General features: G+C 42.4%; 1 long non-coding RNA gene across 1 annotated transcript in view; it reads left to right on the plus strand.

Moving 5' to 3' along the window:
- Positions 1-13,165: 13,165 nt before the first annotated feature.
- LOC309594521 overlaps positions 13,166-23,186 on the plus strand; it is a 79,231-nt gene continuing 69,210 nt past the window's right edge. The window contains exon 1 of the long non-coding RNA XR_014229068.1: positions 13,166-13,252. This is a non-coding gene — a long non-coding RNA (uncharacterized lncRNA). The remainder of the gene's footprint in view (positions 13,253-23,186) is intronic.

Raw genomic sequence — 23,186 nt, forward strand, 5'->3', positions numbered from 1 at the left:
CCAGCTCTAGACTCAACTGGGGTCTGATCCAGTCATTATTTTGGTACTGGAAATCAAAAGGGATATGATGGGAATGTATGATAGATTATTCTCTGCACATTTTTAATTGGGTGACTTCTTCCCTTAAAGGGTTCCTAATTTTTCACACATGTCTCCAAACATCCTCTGCCAATATTAAATTCTGCTCAGATGGATTTTCTGTTAGAGAAAAAATTGGCAGTTACAACTCTTTGGCCATAATCCAGTAAATCCAGATGGGAGGAGCCAGCAAATGGCAATGTTTTATGTAGATAGTACGTTACTTCTTTGTGCATCCAGATTTACATTCTTGGAATAAATAAAGTCATGAACTTTCTTTTGGTTCCTTTTTGACTTAAAAAAAAAGCTACAGTAGCACAGAACCTTCTTCCTGATCTTTGCAGTTCTCTCTGCTCTTCAGTCTACCAGAAGTTACCTGGCTGTATTTACTGTTGCCTACGCACCTCTCTCCCTTTGTCCATCTTACTGTGTACAACCTGACCAAGGCATTTTTAGAAATGAAAAGTGATTTGGTCAGATGGCTTGAATTATCCATAGTCTTCTTAGGCAGGATCAATCTTATTAAGTAGGTGAATGCCTTAGGATATTATATCCTCTTTAGATATTCCCCCTTTTAATCTTCTGAAAAGGGATTTGAGAGAAAGAGAAAGAAAGCATTTGTTAAATTTACTTGAAAAATAAAAGTCTCAGACTTCGAGTGAATAAATTAGAGACACTCAGTTCAGAAAGAGAACTGGGATCTCCAAGTTTGTAGATGAATATTTAAGTAGGCCAATAACGAGCAGCTGAAATAGTACAGTCGAGCAAAGCAAGGGAGCTTTAAAAGGCTCCAAATGGTTACATTAAAATTCCATGATTTTAAATGATTATTGTTGCCACAGATTTAAACAAAGCCCATCTACTTATTCCAGTCTGCTGAAAAAAGTGACTAGAAGAATGGCTTGTACCATACCACTGATGTCTCCTTCATACAACAATGTCAGAGGGCAAACATAGGTTTATCACTAGAAAGCTCCCGTATATAAGTAAAACTAGTTCTGCTGCAGGCATAATTGCATGTATGCTTGAGTTATTGAGGACATGCTCATTACAAAAATCTGAAAAAGTTATTTCTTCTCTCAAGTTTTTTTTTCCTTACTTTTTTGTTTCTCCTGCAAGTTTGGGTGTATTGGGGTAATTACGGAGATAAACCACCATTCCCCATTCTAAAGGTTCCACAGACAGGGCCATGGCAGAACTGAAACTTCTGTTTCACAGGAAATTCCAACATTTTGAAACATATCCAGGTTTGGAGGGGAAAAAAATTAGAGAATTTGTAAAGTCCTGTAAAACAAAACGTTCCAAAAAAATCATGTCAATAGAAATACATCATTTTGTTAAAATAAAAAAAAAATCCATTTAGGTTTTTGGGTTTTTTTGGTTTGTTTTTTTTTTTAAGAATAAGGGCTCTTCTGAAAGAGGAGTAATAAATAAGAAATATACCATTCCAAAACCTTTGCAATGAGCCTTAACCAAATTTCTTTTTACTAAGTATGAATATTTCCAATATCAAATATCCACCTTGACACACTCCCATTGATGAGTCAGCATTTTCAAAATGGAAAACACTAATTTAGAAAATGTTTGCCCAGCACTTTTAGATTTGCCCAATCCCATAAATTGGGGAGCTGCTTCAGAGTATTCCTTGGTTACTATTTTCTACTAAATTTTACTGAAAAATACCATAAATGTTATGTAAGTGTTCTCCACATCTTATACTTAGCATACTTGGCACGTAAGCTAGCAGCGCAATCACCTGAGGGTCACCTGTCTCTATGGGACTGGAAAGAAGTCTGCCCTGGAATCACCTCCTGGGCTCCAACCAGAACATCTTCCCCTGAGATGCTGTAGGCAGCAGGCTGCTCCTTCCCCACTTTGTGCTTTTTTTGTGTCACCTTGGCAGTATAAAAAGGCTATACAATAGCAGAAAATAGAACTTCAAATCTCCACCAACTTTCACAACCGCTCATTTTCACTCAAGTTCAAATGTTAACAAATGAGCAGGAGATACGACAACAGTGGATGTCTGAAGAACAAACTTACACAGTCATTGTCCCCATCAGTGAGATGTTTATCTACACTTTTTCTCTCGCCTTTGGCATTATTTCCACTGGGAAAAAATAACTGGGTAACCCTGCAGAAGTACTCTCATTACGGTAGTTCAGTCTCTCCTAGGTTATCTGAACTTTCCCCCTTCATGCTTCTGTATTTCTGTATCTGCACACATGCAGCACCATGAACCCCATCCATTCATAGATGTCAGCACTGTCGAGAAGTAGTATTATTCAGGGTTTTCCTCACTGCTTCTAGTGTAAAATAGAACAGCTTAGGGCTTTTTCATGGCTCAGTTGTGAGGTAATGAAATATAATTATACTCACATCAGACTGGGGAGGGTTATTTGTTTTAGTGAGAATGATTAAGAAGAATATAGGGAGTTGGACCTAGGTGTAAAGATAGCTGACAATTATGCTTAGTAGAAAACCAGAGAAGCACAGGAAGAAGATCCAACCCTAATGTAAGAGGACACAGTTTTCAATAAAGTGAGCTAAGACTGCTCAAGCCAGGCCAAATCTGCAAACCTACACGCAATGCCACGCAAATATGTCCATTATATAGGCCTGTGCAGCACATTCAATGTTCCCTGACTCATGATGTCTTTGTTGCAGGTACTGGCTTTTTTTATTGGTTTTGGACAGGCTTCAAGATCATGGATTTACAGATTATTTGAACACACTGAGATATTTTAATTGGCTAAAATGTAAACATTTGGCATTTAATGAAAGATAGCTTTAGAGCCTGATTTTCCACTGCCTTGTACCTTATGTAGCCATTAGTTCACAGCAGAAGAAAGGTCTCAGGGTGCAGTTTGGAAACTCACTGCTCATGACCTTCCCATGACATTAAGCCCACTGAGCTTTTAAAAAGCTTCTGCTGTGTGACTGGTTCTGCTCTGGCCCTTCCCTACTGTCACAGCAACATGATGGGGTTCAGAGTTAATGCAACGGTCTCCACAGATTTTCCCAAGCACAGGTGCTCCCTTGCTCATCTCCAGCTTCAGTACCCAGACTTTGGAGTATATCAATGCAGAGATATTTCTTGCCAGCTCCTGCTGTATTCCATTTTTTTTTTCCAGCTATTATAGCACTTGGTAGGACCTCAAATAGCTGAAGAAAATGAGAAGCAAAACCAGAGCTTAAAGTACCAACATCTTTTGCCACAAATCTCTATAAATCACAGCTTGTGAGCTGTGAGCTCGCTCCTCAGCATACATCTATCTAGCAAATCATTTCAGCATATGCTTAACTTAAAATCTTCGAGTATAACTATTTTATTCTAAGTATTACTACTGTATTCTTTGAGAGTTCTTAAGTACTTCACTGCTATGTTCAACTGGGGCCTAAATAAATAAATAAATAAAATACAAGGCAGAAAAGAATTTGTCTTTGATTTGAAGTGCTTTCACTGTTGATTTGGAGAACGTGTTTTATCACTAAATGATTTCTGATCTTTGCAAAATGATCATTGTTATGGAAATTGCTCCTTGACACAGTGTCAGAGCTGGGATTACTATGTCTTCATGTTTTGCTGTTGCTTACCACTGGAGACAAATCTTTGCCGACAGTATCTTCAGGGCTAGGGGAAATGTGTGTGAAACTGTGTCAGTGTTGCAAATGAACTTACAAGCATGTTTTTTCAAACCTTTTTTGTACCTTCTGCCTTACTACCTACAATATAGTGGCAATATTCTGGATTGCTTTGGAAATGTGTGCAGTGGTTCTTACATAGGCTGTATATATTCAGAGACTGAGTTTTCAGCTGAATGACACCTTAACCTCCATTTTTGTGGTTGTGAGTTGTAGCTGATGGCCCACGCTGTGTTTTCTACCTAATCTTGCTGAGTCATGTTGTAGACAACCAGTGAATATATGAGAGCATTAGCAAAATCAGTTTATACTAAAGACAGCATTTCCATTGCACAACACATTGACACTGAACATGTTTTTCATATGAAAGATCACAATACAATCATGCAACAAGGAATAACTGCTAGGTCACCAAACTACTCGCTGTATCACTTGGTAGTAAACAAAAACTTGTTTCACAAAATCTGTCTTTCTATTAAATTCCTTCCTTGAAAGTTTTATTTAGACCTAAAAGAGGGGGGGGGGGGGGGGTTCATTAGGAGACAAAACATCTCTGTTTAGTCCTTTTGTTCCTTCATGAATTCAGTTTGCTGAAAAAGCTCTGAGTTGTACAGAGTGTTACTTGTTTAAATTAGGGCTTTCCTGTTCAAATAACCTTATTCTATTACTCTGAAAAGTTGCTTTAGGCAAGCCAAAAAATGGGATCTTTATATCACACAGATGAGATGTGAACACACTGGCTTGGAAGAGGATGGGTTCCATGTAGCTCTTCTGACTACAGCCATGGCAAGTGAGACTGCAGATATTTTCATTCTTGTAGACAGAAGTCACTCTAAGCTCCAGTTTTGCCTTGTACAGTCTTAAATCCTTTGATGTGGCTTGCCTATAAGAAGTGTCTCCGCTTCATTGTTTTCTCTTTGTTTTTTCTTTTTCCTAGCTCCTCTCATATCTGTCGCTAACTAGTGTAAGAGGGAAAAATAAATAATTACTAAGCTATTAAACGGCAGGATCCTAGTGAAAGACTGCAAGAAACTCAGACTTTTCCTGGGAGTGCTAACATGATTCACAGTGTATGTTTGTACGACATATTGGCAGCTATAAGACTTGGGAGGGATTATTTTAAAAAGGTTGTTCTTTTCGTACATCTTTAAGTATTTGCAATTGTGGGTCTTCATGGAAGTCTGTGTTTAAGCACAAGAGTGCTCCAGGCAAATTATTATTGATAGTGGATCATTCAGGACCATCCACTTCCATCTCCTAGCTTCAACCACAATGACTCTAGCTCCAGCTCAAGAGACCAAGACTCAGCTTCATGCAGAGAATATTACTGGATCTTTGAGTAGTGCCCAGAGCTAGCCCATGAAGACAATCGGTCATGGATTTCTGATTCAGTGAGCTGCAATGAAAAAAAAGAAAATTTAAAAACTTTCACAGTTGTGATTTTTCCAAGGTGTTTTGTTTCATGCTTAAATTTATATAAGTTTTGCGGCTCTTTTAAAAATTAAGCCAAATATAAGATTGACCTGCCACTTCCAAATCCAAAGTCAAAACATTTCACTTAAAAATATCAGAATTAAACATCTAATGTTTCCGATTCTTCCCCTCCTATTTTTCCAGCTGAAACAATTACGAATATTAGATTGGTGTTCCCAAATACTCGTCCCCTTGAATGCAACTTGTTTAATGACTTGACTATGTAAAATAAAATCTTTGTTAGTCCAAAGTAGTGCAAAGCAATCCTTTCTCTAAAACCAAGAAGTTCTGCAGCAAAAGGACTCCCAGTGGGCAGACTGCTCTCATACTGTCCAATACAAGTAATCAAATGTTGTGCACACTGAAGTAGTTAACGCTGTAATTGTAGGTGTTTGCAAGTAAATATCTTGCTTTCATACAAGGCTTTCATAAAGGCTAATGTATGTTAAGACTTTGTGAGTGAACTGCTGAAAGTACTTGTATTTTTATTTACATCATTGTTTATAACTTGAATACTCCCTCGCAGTGTTGGAAACACAAGCACACCCATGCAGAACACCACCTCTGTCAAAGCAGAAGCTGGAAGGGCATATGGACAAAACAATAAACTCGTAAACTCAATTACACAAATGCAAGGACTTAAAAGAAGGACTGGAGCCTGCAGGGTTTTCCACGTGGGAAGAGCCCTGCATGTGAACATTCTGACACTGATTTTGCTCCATCTCTTTTTCACGTGCCATTCCAGAAAGCAACAACAGGCTACAAACTCATGCCACAGTTACATAGCCCGCCGAGGCCTGGAGGGCTGAGGAATTCCTTTTATGCCCCTTGCATATACCTTTATTTCAAAGCCGTTAACATTATAGATGATAGTCTTCACTGTGCCACAGTCACAGCACAGGTAAATGACTGTATCACTGTCTGCACAGAAGATGTGTACCCTTCTGAAGTCACTGGGATGCACCTGAGTGCAGTCCAGTATTGCCAAGGGAAGGCAGTACTTCTGGAATATCAACATGAAGCTCCCTTTAGACACTACAGACTGTGCATATTTGATGCCAATAACTCTCAAAATTCTTATGAACAGCAAACTGGGATTGCTAATGGTGATGTTTCTTGTCGTTATGGAATTATTATTTTTGTTCCTCTTGCATGGTAACTGTTTCACATTTTAATGTCTGCTGTGAGACTGTCAGATGGTACTGGAAGCCAAAGTTGAGGAATGGAGTTCAAAATCCCACATATTATTCTAGAAGCCCTATTTATTTTAATAACTATGAGCTCCATGTGAGGACTGTTGCTCCATGTGAGGACTGTTACACCAAATAACATGAAGAAAACTCTGTGGCAGACAGGCCCACTGCCTGTGCTGAAATCCATAGAGCAGTGCCAGCTAATTTCTGAAGGGTATTTACTGAGGCTTTCAACTTTTTCTTGATGTTCTTCAGATGCCGTCAGTAGCTGAAAGCTTCATTCAGTGTGACCCTGTGCTCCAACATTCCACCGAGTTCAGTGGTTTGGATGCAACATCAGCTGACCAACTACAACAGAGTCTTGCTAAATTTTATGCACTGATCCCAAACAAAAATAAGATTTTTCCAGGTAACAGTCTCTCATCATTGAGACATGCAAACAAGTAAATAAAAAGTCAGTTGATTCACACCAAAGAAACACCCAGTAGAAATCTACGAGCATGTGCAGAATAGAAAATAACCATAAGCCCAGCATGTCAAAGTATCAGATGTACAGTGCATAAATTATATAGTTAATCTGTATTTGCACAGTAAGTGGGTTTACTATGGGTTGTGCAGTTCATCTGGGCAACATATGCTCAGAAGGTCTAACGCTGTGGAAGTACTGCATACTTTGTGGAGCTAATCTGCAATGCACAGTGAATGTGACCAGGATTTCCAGATATCCAGCAGCCCAGGCAGAGTTGCTATTCTGGTACGGCTGTTCCAGACAATTGTCAGCATTCTCAAATTCTGCCTCAACAAAATGACCAGGAACAAAAAAAAGGACATGTCTGGTGAAAGCCCGATGTATGAAAAAATGCATTCCTATATATTACACTTTTATTATTGACCTTACACCAGCACCTCAGACTGCTAAGTCATCTCCTCAAGACCTATGAGACATATATTTATACATGAAAGTATCAACGCATACAGAAATAACACAATAACCTAAAGTGTTAAATAAATGCCAAATAAAGATGTTACATAAAGTTAAATAAAAAACGAAAATAAAAACCCCCAAACTTAAATAACATAGAACTCCAGTTCTACGTATAGTTCCTAAGCGGAAATACCTGATACCATTGTCAGATCAGGGAGAATGGGCTGAATAACGTAGGCTAAACCACTTCAATGTGTGTGATTCCCATGCACTTAACCTTAAGAAGTGTACGTTCACTGGATACCTGAGAACTGAATTTGTTCTGCATACAGCTGTGACCATTCCTTTTTCAATATTTTTTCTCCTTCAGAACTGGAGTTACTCACTCCAGTTGTGAGTAGGAAGTTCCTGAGAAATTAGGTGAGCATGGTAAAGCAGGTCACTTGAAGACGACATGTTCTGGGCCAATAACCCCATTCATTCACCCGGGATTCCTTTTCCTTCAGACACTGTCTAGTGTTACTGTGCTCGGTATTGATTGCCAGGGCACTCAACATTTGGTTGCTGTTGTTTGATGAAAGCAGCTAATTGGAATGCTTCTTCTGAGGAAACCCATTTACATATATGGACTCCTTTGTACCTGTGCATATGTAGGTGATATGTTCTGAACATAAGGAACACTCACCATATGCTGTTTAGGTGTTGCATAAATGTAACTAACTCTTTTTGCTTTGCTAATCATTCACTCATAACTTGCAATTCAATTCCATCACCTGAAATAAAATACTTGAGACAACTGTAAACTAAATGTCAGCCCCCCTTCTTGTCAGAGACGATGCCTTTTCCATTCAGCAGAATTAATCAACTTATCTTACTTGAAAAATATTTTTTTCTGGAAAGCTCCCAGAGAGTTGGGTTTTTAAAGCAGTCTTACAGAAATTCAATAGAAAATAATATGGAGTGATTCAAATGAAAAGGATTGAACAGTGGAATATAAATCCTGATATAAGACTGCAGATGTTTTAAATACAAAGATTTTAAACCCCGATATTCATCCATGTTATACCAATGATATGAACAAGCAGAATCAGAGACCTGCAATAAAGTACAAAAAGTGTATTTCTATACTGTGCATGAAATTGAAAACAAATCATACATACATCCTATCATACTACAGCATAGTTTCTTCAAACATCTTTTTTCCAAAGCCAATGGCTTCATGGTAATATAATTTAGGTGATGAGCATGCTTGGATAAATGCCATGTGGGCCACAAACTATCTACTCCAACCAAAAGAAACTGCTGTCCCAACTTATCCCAGCTTCCTTTGCACCCCCCATTTTCATTTTTTCCAGTGCAGTAATTGCAATAGCACTGACATGAGTCAGGACTTACTCCAAAATTCTCCATAGCTCCTTTTAGAAAACACATAGGGGTATATACTAAAAGTATCTCCTGACAAGCAGGAGATCTTCTGGGGATTATGTTGCCGTCCCCTCTCCCCACCTGCCCTTTCTCTTCCCTTTATTTTTTGTTGCTTATGAGACGGACAGTTATTATCAGTTTATTATTACTGTTTTTCCACAGACTTTCTCAAATGTCAAGTGAATCTGATCTGGAGTTCAGGCCCATAATTACACTGGACCAACTCCAGGAACTCGTAAATAAATCGGTGGTGGCTGCAATGGCTGCCAGAGCTCTGTCATTCTGCTCTTCTGAGGGTGGACAGAGGCTTTGGCTCTTTTCTAAAATTCTACACTTGCCCCAGAGTTTTTCACACCTTCTTTTAAAAGACCCTAGGCTTCCTCACTCTAGTTTGGCATAGTCTTACACAGGAAGAGAAAGCTACTAGCCTGCCACATTGTCGAATACGTTCATTTAGAAAAGCAGCTGAAATGCAGATTGTTACTTTTTCTGCTTTCTCCATATGTGGAAACCTCGCAGGAACAGACATATTTCTGTCTCTCTGCTCTGGCCTCTTTCTTGACATTAATAGTTTACACTGGGCTCTACAGCGAGGCACATCTTTGTCATAGTGTATCGACTGTGCTGAGCTACAGAGGCCAGTTCCAAAGCTTGGCAAGAAAGTCCCTTAAGAGTAGAGAGGTCTGGATTCAAGATCATGGATTTAAAAGCAGCGGGCACAACATTCATTCACAGACCTGGCTTACTGAAGTCTGAGAAGTTTACTAGTAAATTTAAATGCTACTTTCCAGCCTGTTTCTAATCATATCAATGCATATACAGCACAGCATCTGGTTACAGAACGGAATTCCCACCCAGTGCAGGCTTGAACTTAAAACGATGCTACAGATGTTTATCTTCTGATATCCTCAACACTTTTTGCCTGAAAAACTTCAAATAAACTGCTCAAGTACATCATGAGAGCTGATTCAGGATATGCAACCCTTCAGAAACTGGTTCCTTTCCTTCAGCCTCATCTGAAGTTAGAACTAGTCCCCACGGCAGCCATCGAATAGTGCAGACGGCAGTGCAGATCACAACTTGCACAACTTTATCTACAGTGGTTTTGTACCAGAAGCTAAAATAATTCCTGAAATCAGAGCTAATCCTGAGTGCAGACAAGGCCTCAGACTGCCAACTAGTTCCAAATGTTTTTAAGATGTGAATACTTGTATGCTGCCAGTGAGACTGAGATGACCAATTCTTTTCACGTGGGTCACTCAAAGGCAAGCAAACAGTAACAGTATTCCATCGGAGCTAACCTGATTCATATTCATACCAGTCACATAAAGGTGAAAGTTGCTGCACTCCTTTATAACAGGTTGAGTCATTGTGTCTTCTGCAGAGTACTTTTCAAAACAAAACAAGATACTTCATGGAGTGAAAAACACTGAATTCTTTGCAAAAGAATGTAATTTATTTCCTATATCCCCCCCCAGGGAGCCCCATTGTTTAAATAAGTATTTGCTTGTGCCCCAAAGTACAGATGTTTTTGACTCCCATCATAAATCAAACATGCTTGTGTCTAACACATTAAAAAAAGTGGGGAAAATCATCCTTTTAACTGACATGGATTAAGATGGTTGGTCTGACCCAAATTACACTTCTTTAATAATCTTAATTCTTTCCTGATTCTCCTGGGAACAAAAGATTCAGTATCATTGTGCCTCCCTCTCCTCCCTTGGAATTCAAATCAATCTTTTACTCCTTTTTAAATGTAAATTTGAAATAATCATGTATCTGGATCATGGATTAAATTTGCAGGAGAAAAATCTCTGGCAGAAGATGGCAGGGACTGTGCCTAAAGCTAAATCCAGACAAATCAGTTCTAAACTAGGGGGAAAACAGAGTTCTTGTTAAATGGGATGCAGGTTTTCAGTTGTAAAAGTTCCATCAAGAAACCATTCTGATACTTGAAAACAAATAGGAACACCATCATGTCAATCACAACAAAAGCAATTTTAACACTTCAATTACTTTTTTCTCCCCTCCACTCAGACAATTCTCTCAGGCCTGTGTTACAGGGCATTTTTCGCAGGATCAGAATTCCATCTCTAAATGTTGACAATTCTAGCGAGAAGGTGCTGCCTCTTTTTTTCCTTAAGGAAAGGGAAGGCCTTTGATAGTTTCAAATAGGGGTGTTGGACAACAGGACAAATTGTGTTGAAAGGCAGCAGGATAAACCATATTTTCAAGGTCACTTTTTAATCCAAGATTTTTAACCTTGCTATGGTTTATGTTTGACCTCCTTTCCATGCTCGCTTGCCTCCTTCTCTCCCTCAATCAGACTGGAAGGACACGTCTATGCTTTCTATTTGATGTGGGTTTCATGTATCTGCACAAAGTAATTCATAACCACCAGGCAAGAGGCATGTGCCCACACCACATCATTATCCTGCAATTAAGAGACTTCTGCCTGCCACAAAGCTATAAAGCCCAGCAATGTTCCAAGGTAAGCCCTCAATATTCAGTTCTGAACTCATCTAGAGCACAAAGCTGCTGCAGTGCTGCAGATACTTTGTAGTGTGCCTTGTGAAATACTTGTTGGGTGTTGATTTGAAAGTTTTTAGGTTTGCCTCATCTTAGCATGTTTCCACACCTTAAGATTTTCTCCTATTTCTCTGCACAGACTTCAGGCAGATATGGAAAAGAAGATAGCTCTGCTCTTGCATATGCAACCAAATGGAACAGAAGCATCTATTCTGTTCAGTTCCATGTGTTCTCTATCTAAGTCCTCAGGTTTAACATATTCTTCAAATGATTCCCCCTTTGGTAATTCTCTATGTGGTATGTGCTGTAGTCATGTTTCAAGTTGCATTGTAAGATCTGATCAAGTGAAGCAGGGCTTGAATTCTCCACGTAATTTGCTTAGAAAAATCTTTGTCTAAAGTAAAAGACTAAAGTGAGAAGAAGATAAAAGAAAGGACAATTCTACCTTCTGGGCTGTTTAATATCAGAATATTTGAATGCTGTGTTTCCCTTTTACTGTGTGGACAAATACCTTTGCTGCACCACTGAGGTGAGGTCTACAACATCATAGTCATATTTCCTCCATCTTCCTAACAATGCCTCGAATTTAAATAAGTGTATCTGAGGGGGAAAAAAAAAAGTTTCTCTCTTTAAATAAAAAGTGGTGATGACTTTCTGCTTCCCCCAGCTTCTACCCCATGTGGTCCCAGTAGTAGGGAGAAAGTAGGAGATTGATTGAATGGTTCCTCTAGACAGCCTTCTCCCCAAGGGTTTCCCAGGCCCTGCTCCAGCCCAGCAGGCCCAACTCTGCAATTTGGTTGAGATAGCCTGGAAAGGTTGTGTGAGTTAATAAAGAAAGCAAAGTCCTCTGTCTCTCAATGTGCACCACAGAGAAACACTGTCCAGAAATGTTGCTAATGCAGGAGCCATCCACATACTTTGGCTAATGCATGAGTGATGCTGTTGAGCCCTGCCTCGCTCCTTTGCTGCGTTGGGGCTCTCTCGTTGGGCCTGGTCCCGCTTAAATAAGTAATTAAATATTCTTCTGGCCAGCCACGATGAAAGGGACCCAAAACACTCCCGCCACAGTGCAACACGCCGGCCAGCGCGGCCGCCATGGTTTGCTGAGGTGGGAGGCCGGGGTTCAGGCCCCGGGCCCCCTCACACCCCTGCGACTGCGGGCTCCCGGGCCAGCGGCACGCCGCCTCCCCACGCTGCCCGGCGGGCAGGGCTGCGAGCCTGAAGCCGACCCGCCGCTGAGTTGCCCTCCACGGTACGGATGTGCGGGGTGCCCCGGTACCCGCCACCCCACGACGGTCGCCGGCGGCATCCCCCGCTCCCCGTGGGGCTTGCGCGGGGAGAGGCGCCCCGAGGCCGGCGTGGCTGGCGTCCGGGGCAGGGCCCAACACTTCCCTCAGGCCGAGCTCCGGCCCGGCACCGCCGCCAGCTGCGGCCCGGCGGGACGAGGACGAGCTGGTACCCCCGCGGTACCAAAGTCTCCTCTTCAGGGCTCCACCCCGGCGCCGGGGGCCGTTACCTTTGACCAGGGGCTCTCGGCCGGTGGCTCCGCCCGGGCGAAACGTGCCCCGGCCGGGCTGCCCCGGCCCCGCTCCGCGCCCCGCCTCGCCCCCCGCCCCGCCGGGCGCGGCCCCTTTAAGGAGTGGAGCAGCGCCTCCAGGAGGCGCGCGGAAGCGGGGCGAGCCGGGCGGGGGGCGGGGGGCGCGGGGGCGGGGCCGGGGCCAGGGGCGCGCCCCGCCCCGTCCCGCGTGGGGCCGCGCAGCGCCGCGCGGCCGTTGCTCGCCGCGCGCGCGGCCGGGGTCGGCGCCGTCCGCTCCCGCCGGGGCGCTGAGGCGAGGGGCGCTGCCCCGCCCCGCCCGCCGAGGAGGCGGCCCCCTGCGGCGAGGGGCCGCGCCGCCTCCCCGCCCCACTCCGCCCCGCCGGACCGAGGGACGGACGGAGGGAGGCCGCCGGAGGCTGTGGCTGCCCCCGAGCCGCCGGCTGTGAGGTGAGTGGCGGCGGCGACCGCGCTCGCCGCCCCTTCCCCGCGGGAGGGAAGCCCGCGCGGGGCCGGGGCGGGCGCTGCCCCCGGGGCACGGCCGCCGCCTTTGACGAGACGCCGCGGGCGCCCGGCTCGCCCGGGGAGCGGGTTTCCGCCGCGAAGGTGCTGCACGAAACTTCCCCGCGCCCTCGCTCCCGCCCCGGGCCGGGCTGTCACTCGGGCTGTGGGCTTGCTCCTCAGCGCAGCAACATGTGGAGGATGAAGGGCTCGGTCCCCGCCGCGGTTTCCCGCGGGGGCTGCGGGAGCACCTGCTGCCGGGCAAAGCAGGGGGGCTGAGCGGCGGCCGGCGCCGCCGCCCTTCGCCGCCGCCGCGGGGCAGGCGGGCGGCCGGGCGCGCTGCGGGGAGCGCCCGGGCCCGGCGGCGCGGTGCTGCGCGGGGGGATCCGCGGCGCTGGCGGGAGCAGTGAGGCGGCGGCGCGGCAGAGGGTGCTCTCCCGTTGCCGCGCTCGGCGCAAGGGCTGCTTTGCAGCGGGGCTGAGGAATTGTTGGAGGAGTTTTGTCTCTTCTTTCAACTGGAAGCAGCAGCAGCCTGCACGTGTGGTGTAAAGAAAGAGAGACTTTATGATGGTGGTTGGTTATAGCACAGTGGGGGACTGGGAGAGGCTGACTAAATCAACAGGGTACTTGTTTACTGATGCACGGAACCTCTTTGGCTCACAGCGCAGTAGCTCTGTTGGAGAGGTTGAGTACTTACCTTCCCTGCATTAAATGGGTCAGCAGTGGGATTGCAGCTTGCCCCGACTTGTCCGAACTCCAGAAAACGATACGTTTGGAAAAGTGGGAAGCAATGAAGTGTTGTGATTAATAGGAGAAAAATGAGTCGGATATGCTGATAGTTACGAGTGCAGTGCTTGTAGCGTTTTACATAGAGCATGGACATCCAATACTGCAGAGCTGACTACTTAATGACACCTTTGGATACGTTTTACTAACAATGCTTCTTAAACTCTGCATATGATCATGGATTATGACTCTCTTAAGAGAGACTTAAGTGGTCTTGCAAAGACTGAGTGTACTTGAGTTTATTATTTGAGAGGGGGCAGCAGCATGAGGCCTGGGAAGCAAATAGGAAGTCAAAATTAATAATTTAGTTTTGGTATTGTTCTGGGTCTTCGTTGGTTGTTAGTGTCATCATAAACTGACCTTAGCTCAGATAGCATCAGTGCTGAAAGATAGTACTCTTATCCTGGAAGATACGTAGTTCTTCTGGGTGTGCGAACAGCCCCTCCAATAGCTTATGGAAAATGTTCTGAACTATTCCGGTTATTTTTATCGCGGCAAGTATGTTTCTTTAAGAGTAAACCAAACTGTATCATACTGAAAAATGTTCGCAGCCTGTAATTATCTTAATCCCCTGTGTTCAAAATGAAAACAAAAGCCACTTGAAAATGGAAACCTCTCTTGACTGATTCACATGGGTAATGAGGTTTACGACAACAGAGTTGCGTGCAGTGTTACTACATCCTTACCTCTGACCTGAAAGATGAAGATGTGCTGTCCTCTGGCTCTCTGTGCTGCCCTGTGTAACCAATGGTGGTAGAGGTCCAGCCTGTGAGAAACAGTCCTGGTTTCTTGATGGTCTGTGTCAAGCCTCCACGAGACAGAGGTGCCTGTTGTGGAGACAAGAGGAAGGAACAGTGGTAATGTGCTCAGCTCTTGAAACACAGGCCTGACAGCTAGCTGTTCCTGCCACGAGAAGTTCTTCCCTGGTGGGACGTTCAGAGGCTTGATATGTGTCCTGAGGTTAAACCACGGCAATAAGTCATCCTGTTTTCTTGTGCCTCCTGAGGCCTCAATAAAAGGGTGTTGGCCTGGTCCTGAAATGCATCTGGGAGTAGGTAGCAGCATGGTGAGATGCACTAGAGTAGTTTGCTCTTTTTCAGTTCTGCTTTGCTTACTTGTCTGAAGACTTTGTTGGATGTTATTGTACTAAGTGAGATGCATTCAAAATTTTTCTTTGCTATCCTGCTAGGAAACACGCTTCAGCTTTCACTTTAAAGGAGCTGAGTGTTAATTATAAGACTTAAAGAGCTGTATCCTAGCGTGGGTGTGTGTGCCTGTAAGTTCATCTGGCCATGATATCGTTGTTAACCTCTCTGATACAGGCAGGACCAGAGTGTCTGTCCTGTGTAGAAATTTCTGAAATCGACACAGGAAAATCATGGGCTTTTCAGCAGTAAAGTTCTGAACAAAATTCCTGTCTTCGGGTGAGTGTTAGCTCCTGCTAGGTGCAGCCTGACTGTATTCCCCTGGGGGAATAATTTCACACTCTTTTGTTTCCCTAGAAAATTTATAGTTCCCAATTGCATTGCTCAGTTCTGTGTGGATGCAAACCATGCTGACTCATATGCTGAACTGTTGCAGCCTTGCTCCATGTAAACACAAGCACACTTCTAAAATATTTAATTTGTAATGTCCTCTGTGGAGAGCTATCCCACAGCTCCTGGCATAATTCCCAGAAGCAGCAGATTCTGGGGTACTGGGAGTTTCAAAGGCCATTGGTGCCCGGCAGGATAACTGTCTGAACTAGTTTAGTGTGGTTTATCCTGGCACTGGGACAGTTCAGACTGAACAGGTATTTAATCTTGCTTAAAGCAAGTCTACTTTGAACAATACTTGGTATGTGTATAAACGATTTAGAGCCTGTTGGGACATGGCTGTCAGGAGATCTACATGGTAGGGAAATCTTTGTTATGGCAAGTAAACTTTGGTGTAGATGTACCTCCTAACATTTTTTAAAAAAAAACTTATCCATGTGCAGTTCTAGTAAAATCAGGAGTAAGCTATTAAAAGATTTGTTTTCTTAGTTGCTCTGTGGCAAATAACAGCAGTAATTGTTTTGTGAAAGAGCTGAGTTTATAGCCACATGTAAAATGCTTATTAAAAAGAACATCTCAGAAAGATGGAAACTCACCCTCCCATTCATGCACACAAATACCCTGATAGGTCTTTTAATTGGAAATAAACTACAATATATGATTTGACTACAGAGAAGGGAAGTGGAACCAAGGAATGATTTCCAAGTACACTTATTTTGTCTGTACCTGGTAAATACAGTGTTGGAATTTTAAGATAAATATCTTCTCCTTTAAAGCAGTAATTAGTTTAGTGGAGACTAATTCATGAAGAATTAAGAGTTCCTTGTTTTTTTGTGGGGTTTTATTTGGTTTTGGGTTTGGTTTTTGTTTAATTTATTGTTGTGATCTTAGTTGAAAGAGTGATCCATTATGGTAAATATGGAGAGCAATTTGGGAGATGTTCAGTGCAGCTTATGGCTAGTCCCAATCATTCACATCTCACTTGCTCATGTAGGTTGACTGTCAGTGCATTACCTGTAATTGTTAAAAATCGTCTGTTTGCTGAACTGTGCTAAGCTTCACTGATGTCCTAACTCATTCCAACATCCTGCACTTGTTTCAAGCTTCCATTCCTACTTTTTTTTATTTTGAGAACAAGACTTTAGAGATGCTAGAGTAGTGGGATATGCTCAAAGCTGGATAAATCTGGGTAGCAGAACTGGTTCAAAACTCTGGAGAAAAAGCTCCTGGTGCTGGTGGGGCTGTAGAGCCCATACTGAGGTCCCTTGGGGATACAAGCCATCGCTCCCTCTGCCACAACATGGCAGCACTTGCAGCTGCTCTTAGCAAGGGCAGCGTCAGTGCAGCTGCAAGAGCAAATCTGTGCTCTTACCTTTACAGGTGGTAGGATTTGAAGGTAGCATGCCTGTTGCTGCTTTGCCTGCAGGAAGGGCACTTAGTATTTTGGTATCAGAAGCATCTTTTCTGGAAGTGTGGTTAAAGGCTCTACTTAATTTCCTTCTTTATTCAGTATGTATATTCCATTTACATGGGGAATTTCTTAGAAATATGGCTCAACTCACAAATGGATTTCACTGGAAAGTCTTTATCAGAAGTCTGAAATTTAAGTGTACAGATGTGGCATTTTGTTGCTTAGGTGTGTTGAGAGACGTGCTTACCATTGACAGAGTCCCATTAATTACAAAATAGAATCTTGCAACCCGTATTTCAAAATCCTCCTTTCTATGATGCCCATTAGTGGCATTTTTCTTTGTAAAAACGAAAGAAGTAAAAAATTGTGCCTGTATCTGTTATTGTTGCTATGACAGCTGTCTTCGTCCAGTTTTAACTATCATATGCTGAATAGCTCTTAACTGGGATTGTAACTTTAATGGCTATGTGCAGAGGAAGTGGAAGAAGAAATCTTTCAATGCCGTCTCATTCTCTCAGTTGAAAAATGTTTCTTTTGAGTTATACTATTTTTAATCAAGATGCAGTGGGTTGAAACATTCCATTGCTAACTCTGTTTTGGTGCCTAGCATAATTAGCAGTGGTACGGTTACGGTATAAAGTAGTAGCCAGTTTTTTAGCACTATTTAATCATGGTTTGTCTTGAGCAAGACAGATGGTACCGCTGATACTGTGCTTCTGAGACTTGAAAATTGGGAAGATCACTTGAAATAAGGTGATGCAATTTTTGTGCGAGGTCATGTACAAAATTGTGTTGTCTTCAGATGACGGTTGTGAAACAAGCAAGCGCTCCTTGCACCATGCTATCAGTCATTGCGTAAGCAGCAGCAGCAAATAAGGACTGTCTCTCTGTCTAGGTGTAAGCAGTGGCATGTGCTGTCTTCAGGTGACAACTTACTTTTACACCAATGTGCAACACTAGTGTAAAAAAGCTGTATAATAGGCCACGTTTACTTAAGCCCTCCTTTCTAGCACACTGAACATCTTTCTCTAAAGTAGATAACTAACTTCTGTGTAGTCAGCGTCTATATTAAGTGTTATGGCTGTCTTCCTGACACTAGCTGGAAAACACTGGCATGAGAGAAGGTTTTTTATATGTTAGATGGCAACCTGTTGGTCTGAATAACGCATTGTTGAAAACTGTTGATGGTAAAGTAGCAGCAGTTTGGAAAGCTCTATGACCCTAATCCAGACCTGTTTTAAAGGGTAACTTCTAATACAGAATCTTGTATGGTTTAGTCCAGTTGGAGGGCCAGCTGTCTATTTTGGAAATCAGACTGCCGCCTTTTGAGATGAAAGCCATATTTTTGCGAATATGAACTCTTTTGTATCTGCTCGCTGTGCCTTGTCTGAGGGAAGGAGCAGCTGTAGTGCATTCGCCAGACCTGCATTTGGCTGTTGCTGCCATTGTGTTGTGTGTAAACACGTACCATTATTTTGGATCACATAGCAGCCTGTTCAAAAGGGTCTCGCATTCCCCAGCTGTTCCGCAACTTTTCCATCTCTGAGCTTGCCAGCTGCTTAATACAGGCAACTGTAGCTACATTTGTTTCTCTGGTGTTAAGTATTAGTAGAGATAAAATTGACTTCTTGTTAAATGCTAGGTGCTGCGAGCCCCTCTCCTGCTTCTAATGGACTTAAAACAAAAGTAGATGTTTCTTACCATATCAAAGTTGTCAGAAGTTTTCTTTGCCACTAGTTGGACAGATTGCATAAAACCCTTATTTTCTTAGCTTTGGCACAAATATGAAATAAATTGTGTTTACATATGTATGTACATCCACAGCCGGTGGAAGTAACTAATCCACAAGAACTGGGGTATGAAAAGGAGCCCCTTAAAGCCATGTCATCAGCTCTTTTGTTTCCCCACTTTTCTGAACAATGTTCAGTTTAACAAGGTGTCCTCTGGTGTCTTGTCAGCCAACACCTTAATTTACCGATTCTTGAAACAAGTTTTTATTTCAGTGGCAGCACTGCTCAGATGGGATGTTGAGGAAAAAACAGGGGCTTTGAAATGTCTTGTGTCTGCAGTGAGTTCTCAGTCCAGGTGAGGGACCATAGGTTGAGCCCTGCCTTCTGGATTTTTCCATCCAGCCTGCTGCCCCTGCCATGAAAGGGATAGGAAACATTTCGAAAATGTTTTGTGTGGCTGAACTCTTCCTTTCTGCAGCAGTGAATCCATAACTATCTCCCTGGAGATACAGAAGTTAAAAGGCAGGCTGTCTTCGTATGGTGAACTTCAATGAAAGTTTTGAACAGAGTAAATTCAAGCACCTTTGCAACAGGGAGATAATTCTGTTAATGACTAAAGTTACTGTTCTAAACACTTAACCTGTTCTACAATGTCAGTTTGAAACTTTGGGTGAGAAGGAGCATATACGTGGTTGCTGCAAGAGATTGTTAAAGATAGTAATAAAGCTAAGTTTTCAGATGCTTGAGCTGGTTTCATTAACTAGTATTCCGTACTCCTGTACAACGAGATAAATCAGGCATTTTCTTGAAAACATATTTAATGCTGTTTGTAGTTGAAGAATATAAATTTGAATTTTCCTGGCTGTATGAATCATTTCATGGCGAAGGAGATTGGAAGGGAATGACTTGTGCATTCTTGCTCTTGATAGCAGAAAAGGCTGCCTCTGCCCCAGGCTCCTAGTTCCCCATTGTAACTGGTCTGAAAACCCTATTATTCAGAGAGGACATTTTCAGGTGACTGTAGATATACTTCTTTTTTCCAACTTTTTTTTTTTTTCTTTCACCAGGCCTACTCTATCGTAGCTGGTTGTAGCTTTTGTGTTCATGTTAAACATCAGTACTACCTAAATTATGCTAATAAGAGGATGACTCTGGCTTAATAGAGCATTGCCCTGTAAAAACACAACAAAAACATAAAAAGAAGTGTCTTCATTTAAGGTAGCATATTTCAGGATCTGTTTTTCATATCTCCAAAGAGCTGAGAGTTTGAACTTTTCCATTCTAATGCTAGTGTCTTAAAAGAAGTTGAAACACTGTCTTTGGCTAGATGCTTGCTCTTGTCTTCTGGAAAATTACTCTTTCAGACTCAGTGTTGGAGTACTAAATCAGTATTTGTCTGAAATCATAGCAGAAATACAGGCTTGTCGTTTGAAATCATATTAGATACATAGCTACGTTAGCTAGGCAAAGTCATGGATATTAGCTGAAAATGTGTAGTTAATACAGAAAATGTAGAAATGAATGTGTATTCTGGATTTAATAACTACATGTATGAATGGTTCTTCAAGAGACGGGTAACAGGGGTTCTCATCCAGAACAGCAGGCTGTCCATGCTTCAAAAATAGAGGAAGACAACTGAGTGTGATACTGAGGGCAGGGAAGGATGGGTGGGGAACGGAGGAGGAACACTGTCACAGAGAAGGTTAGGGAGCGCGTCTTAACTTTTTTTTTTAAGTGCTGCTGATTAATTCATAATGGACGTAGAGGAGATTGGGAGGAGCGGTATTTGAGAAGTATGAAAGTAAGGAGGTGTTGGTTTGTCCTCAGTTGAGCAGAGGAGGAAGACCGTATCTGATTAATAAGAGGTGTTCAATTATTAAAGGATTTAAGAAAAACAAATATTTATTTCTCATGGAAGGTAGTGGAAAGTCAAGTGATAAGACTTTAAATAGCAGTGAATTGCTAAACATGTTTAAAAACAATGGGACAAAAAGAAGGGGTTACGCCCTCACACACCTCTCAAAACTGGTCTTAACCAAGTTGGTAAAAGTTCTGGAAAGGCATAAAAATAGAGCACTGGAGAAAGCTTTTTGTTAGTTGTTGGTTTTTTTTTTTTCTTTCTTTAAAATGAAAGATTCTGCCAGTGTTGTTAACTTGGCTTAAATTTGCTCCATCCCCTACAGGGGAAAATATTTATTTTAAAGTTTCCTCTAAACTTAAATTGGCTTCCCAGCCAATTTAAAGACATGTCTTTCTATGTAATGCCTTCCAACCCCAGGAAAGCTGACAACTGTAAGGCTTAGCGGAGGGGAAGGAAGAGACCTTGTAGATTGCACAGGAGAGCAGCATTTCCAGCAGCAGGGAAATTGCTGTTCTGAAAATGTAACTTGAATTAATCCCTTCAATCTTTGTTTCCTTTTGCTGTTGTTAATGATTTCCTTTGCACAGCTAGAGGTAAGTGCTGCTTTGCCTGTCGCACTTCACTGACTCTTCCACTGCTCTCTGAAACTAAAAATTACATTGTGTGTTGAAGACAGAAATGGAGCAAGGGCAGGTAGAGCTGCTTCCCCAAGCTGCAGGTTGATAAGTGATGAGAGTTGTCATCTCTAACTTTGGCAATTTAAGTTGTTTCTTTCCAGGGTGGTCATTGCAGCTCTTACTGTGGGTTGTCCTGCACACTGGCAAGCTTGGGTGCCTGTTATCTCGCAGGTTGTGTGGATCATGACTCTGGCCTGTATATAGCTGATCAGCCATGTGTACAGCACCCCAGAGCCTGCTTACACACACTTGTCTCTATCACTGGAAAGATTCAAGGGTTTGAAAGAAGCTTACTTAAGCAAAAGTTGCAATAATGAACAAAATTAGAAAAAGAAAACAAAATATATTTACTGAGGTAATACCTGTCAGTAAGGATCAAGGCTGCTGTTGTTAGGGTTGCCTGTTACAGTCACGTGTGTTCTGGGTGCTTTGCCTCGTTTGTGTGCTGCATGTGAGGCTGCGCTCTCACCTGTAACCAGCGTTTAGGTGTTAACTGCTAAAAAGTAGCTGTTTCTTCTTCTCCCATCTTACTCCACAAGACTGCATAGCTTATGTATTCCTGATTAGATCACACTATTGGCTTTAGGCTTAAATTACTTTAGTTAGAGTATTCTGACATTTGTGGTTTAAAGCATATACTGTGACAAATATTACTTCAAAGGAGTTTGTACAGAACTTGACCCTTGCAAAGCTCAGAGTAAAGACTCCTCAGAACTCTATAAACACTCTGACCGTGGGATTGCACCACACTTCTCCTGGATGCTCTCCCCAGTTCCTGTCCTCTTCCTTCCTGTTATATTGTAGAGTGCCAATAGTTGACAGACAAAGGATTTGTTTTTTCTTAAATACACTTGTTTGTCTTGTCTCCATAATATTTGGTGCATGCTTGACTTTACAACTTGCATGCAAATGCCTATTTTTGTATTGTTTTTGTGGGTTGGCAAGAAAGTCATTTTGGCTTCCTACTGCAAGCAAAAGCCTGGAGTATGGAAATAAGTTGTTTATATGGATTCCTGGTATGGAATTAAAGTTTAATTCTTCTAGCTTGAAATTAAATTACGTTGAATAAAATGAACTTTGAATTTAAGTGGCACTGAACCCAGCTAAACAACTTTCTAGGGCTTACATTAATAAAAGCTAACTATAGCATAACTGACTACTGCTAGGTATGCATTTCAGGTTCTTAAAACTTGTGGTTTAAGAGGGGAATGCTCAGCTAATACTTCTGTAATAAACTTCATGTCTGAATTGTACTTTGTAGCGTGCCCTGCTGGGATAGTGCAGCCACAGACAACTTGAAGGGATTTGTGTGGGCAGGGAGATGGCAGATGAAACATTCCAGGTGAGATATAAATTTCCATTCCCTGGTTTGGGAACCCAATCTGCCTTCCATTAGGGAGCTAGGGAGCTGCGAAAAAGAAATTACCAGTGATTTTGTTTCATCTGACCTACTATTGGAGCCTTGACCTAGTAGCCTTTTAAAAGAAATCTTTAAAGCAGTATTTGGTTGGACATGCTCTTTCTGGGCTCCCAGGAGGTGCTTCCCAGCAACAAGCTGCTGAAATCAAAAGCAAAACCCCAAAAGGCCCATATATGTGTGTGAAGTAAGGAAGCCAAGGACCAGAGTGGTTTTGTGCTGAACTTCAGCCTGGCCAAAAGGTCTTTCCAAATGCAATAAAGAGAGGGAACACCTTAAATACTGTCTTCGAGAATTATGATCACTTGTGAAATTCCTAGAGTAACATACAAATGTACTTTCATGATGCAGTAGTAGACAGTGTCCTTCCAATAAAACAAATGCTACTTCATTAAGTATTTCTTATGCAAAGACCGACATGAGAACTTACATTCATGCCAGTCTCTGCTGAAACAAAACAAGTAAT

This window comes from Platalea leucorodia (assembly GCF_965183815.1).
Source record: "Platalea leucorodia genome assembly, chromosome: 1".
Classification (NCBI taxonomy): Eukaryota; Metazoa; Chordata; class Aves; order Pelecaniformes; family Threskiornithidae; genus Platalea; species Platalea leucorodia.